General features: G+C 41.9%; 1 pseudogene; it reads left to right on the forward strand.

Moving 5' to 3' along the window:
- The first annotated feature begins 442 nt into the window (after positions 1 to 442).
- LOC129669597 (electrogenic aspartate/glutamate antiporter SLC25A13, mitochondrial-like) lies at positions 443 to 2482 on the forward strand (annotated as a pseudogene).
- The last annotated feature ends 901 nt before the right edge of the window (positions 2483 to 3383 follow it).

A 3383-nucleotide genomic window follows, 5' to 3' on the forward strand; every position in this document is an offset into this window, starting at 1 on the left:
CCATTTCCTGTCTGTTAGTGTTTGTGAAGAGCAGTTACCTTACTCTCCCGCTGCTTTGCATTTTCTGCCATGATAGACTGTATGCCTCCCCTCAAACTTATGCCAGGACAAATGCTTCCTCTTTAAGATGTCCCTTGTTGGTTATTTTGTTTCAGCGACAAGGAAAGTAACACAATACAAACTGTAGGCAAAGGTTACATTAGGTCACTCCTCCAAAATTTGGGTTTCATCCATGTAACGTTGCCAGCCAGAACACAACAGAACAGCTTGGCACCTATTATTTTCACGCCATTTATGCTTAGTCATACACATAAAATACATTTAAAAGGCCAAGATGAATCACTGCCGGCACCGATGTTGGGATGGGAAGTGTGCCACAGGAGTCCCCAGTTTGAGCCAACCTGCGAGCCACTCCCTCAGCCACCCACACTAGGGCAGAAGCATGGTGGCAGCCAAGGTGGCTTTAAGCAAGTGAGCAGATCCAGCTGAACGTATGACAATATTTTGGAGTTTTGCAAGCATTGAAAAAAATGGCTATTTTTTTTAATGTCTCTTGATGACTTTGTCACTTGGTATCTGAGTATTTCGGAGAGAGACAGCCTAACCCACAGACTGGAACTTTTAAGTGCCGTGGTGGATCAGACCAAAGAAGGATTACTATTCTTCCATCCTTCCAAGAGTCTGTAGCACTTGAACCTGCCCTGTGTTCCCCAGATGCCTTGTTTATGGTGGCCCTCTAATTGTTTGACAAAGCCGGCATAGAAGAGCTTATGTTTGAGGATGTCAAGCAAATGTTTGGACAGACTACAATTCATCAACATATTACATTTCACTGGGATTCATAATTTGTGTAACTACATTTTGGAAAGGAAAGAAAAGGTCTCTGTACATATGCAGAGTTCACTCAGTTTTGGCTGGGAGTACAGTTAGGACATGGGAAGTAGTCTTCCAATGAATCAATGCCAATACTGCAAAGAGTCATAGTCATTGACTTCCAAGACGCCATGGTCACTATCACCCTACGTCCTGACTCCTTTCACTGGAGAATGTCCAGGAGCACTGCATCCCATCAAGGTAGTTTCTCCTGTTATAATGGATTGAATTATTTGCTCCTTAACAGTGTGGACCTCCATTAGAAAGATCTACAGCACTCGGGATGGCAGTGGGGAAGAAGTTGAGGTGACTAAGGAGGAGTCCTCTCTGGCAGCTGGTAAATTTAGTCAGGCTGTACATACACACAGAAGGTAAAATCTTGTAACTCAGACTTATATGAGCCAAAGGAATAAATGGCTTTAGCAGACATTGAGAAGATTGCTCCTCCAGAAGAAGAAACTCTGACTGAAGGAAATTTGACTGATGCTCAGGGGCAGTAGAAGGCCTCAGGTGATGTGGTTCATTTAGTTCCATCACTTGCAGAGTCAGCCCACAGGTGTGGCCTGGGTTCTTTTGCAGGAGCTGATGGAGCCACTGTTGTGTAAGCTCTTGATCTTGAAAAAAAAATCAGTGATCAACTGGCTCTTTTGTGTGGGGGGTGGTGGTGGTGGAATGAGGCACATGTATAAAACCAGCTTTGATTGTTTTCAGAATATGCTCCATTACGAAGGCTTCTTTGTACTGTACAGAGGTTTGCTACCACAGTTATTGGGAGTCACCGTGAAGAGGGCCACAATGTTTACAGTGAATGGTTTTGTGAAGGATAAATTTATTCATAAAGACATCTAGGTCCCACGTGTAGCAGAGATTTTTGCAAAAGGCTGTGCAGGAAGCTCCCAGGTGATTTTCACAAATTCTTTAGAAATTGTCAAGATTTGCTCATAAGTGGCTAGAGGGATCCCCACAAGCTTCAGAGTCAGTTCTGTCTGTGGCATAAAATCTGGGGTTCTTTGGCATCTACTAGTGTGCCCAAGCATGCTTTTTGTGGGACATTTCTTTCATACCATCTACTTTTCTTGCTATGTCCATTTGGAAGCTTCCTTTGCAAATGAAGATGGGCAGATCAGACCAGAAAGCCTGCTCTTAGCTGGTGTTATAGCTGGTATGCCTGAGGCATCTTTAGTGTACCTCTGCTGATGTTACCAAGACTAGATTATAGTTGGCTGCCCAGGCTGGCCAAACCACTTACAGTGCTGTGATGAACTGCTTCAGAAAGATACTATGGGAAGAAGTCCCAAAGACTTTGTGGAAAGGGGCTGGCGCTCTTCTTTTCCTATTCTTGTCCCAGTTTGGTGTCACCTTGCTGACTTATGAATTGCTGCAGTGATGGTTCTATGTTGATTTTGAAGGAGTAAACCCAGCAGGATTTGAGTCCATTTTTACATCCTGGGTTACTCTGCTTGCTCCCAGTCCTGGCCATGCTGGGGCCTGTAAACGGCCAGTTGCAATATTCGCAGGGATTGAAAATAAATTTTAACGTTACCTACCTCTCTTCAATTCATCAGCATCCACCTAAAGAGTGGGTAACACAAGCCTTTTGGAAGACTGAGCCAGGATGTGGCTGTACAGTGGTCAGTACTGCAGTAAATCCCATCTCTGGTTGAAGCTCGGCTCTGCCCCTTCCTCACCTGTCTCATTTATATTGAGGTCAAGGCTTTTCGTAAAATGCAATCACTCATTTTCTGGATGTTTTTGTTCCAAGGATGTTTTTGTTCGTGTGGAATTATTACCAATTAATTTTTCGCACTCTGCTCACGAACTTATGTTTGTATCATTTATATGCAACCATGTTTGGTCAACACTGACATGATCTGGAATAAGTCTGAGGGAATTGAAGAAGGCCTCCTACCTCATTGAGGCCACTGAAGGCAGCCATGATTCCTAAAGCAAACGAGTTCTGAGGATGTTTAAAGTAGTACAATTCATGTGTATATTTATAAAAATGAAAAACATTGCAATAATAAAAATAACAACCCCCCAACACTCAGCCTGAATTTAAATTTTAAAGATGCACAAACTTGGCGCCATTATGAAGATTTTACGTGAAACTTTTTTTTTTTTTTTTTTTTTTTCCAGAATGAAAACCACATTGGGGATATTTAGTAATCATGTTCTCTTACTTGTTCTACTTCTACCAGGGAAAATTTTTGAATTTTAAGGAAATGCTTTTGGCATTTTTATGATAAAGACAAAAGAAACTAAGCATGCCAATTTGGAATAAACACGTATGATGAACATGTGCTGATTACTGTCGATTTTAATAAACACTGTGAGAATCAGGATCCACTTTATCTTGAATCGTGTCAGACAAGTACACTCTTAAGTTTTTATTGGGGAAGGGAGAAATAAACTGCTTTTAAAGTTAACCTTCCCCCCCCCCAAAAAAAAACTCATTTCAAAATTAATTTTGTCTAGAAGGCTCTCATTCTCAAGACAAAGCACATTTCCGT

The sequence above is a fragment of the Psammomys obesus genome, unplaced genomic scaffold, assembly GCF_907164565.1.
Source record: "Psammomys obesus unplaced genomic scaffold, mPsaObe1.curated_primary_1811, whole genome shotgun sequence".
NCBI classification, from domain to species: domain Eukaryota; kingdom Metazoa; phylum Chordata; class Mammalia; order Rodentia; family Muridae; genus Psammomys; species Psammomys obesus.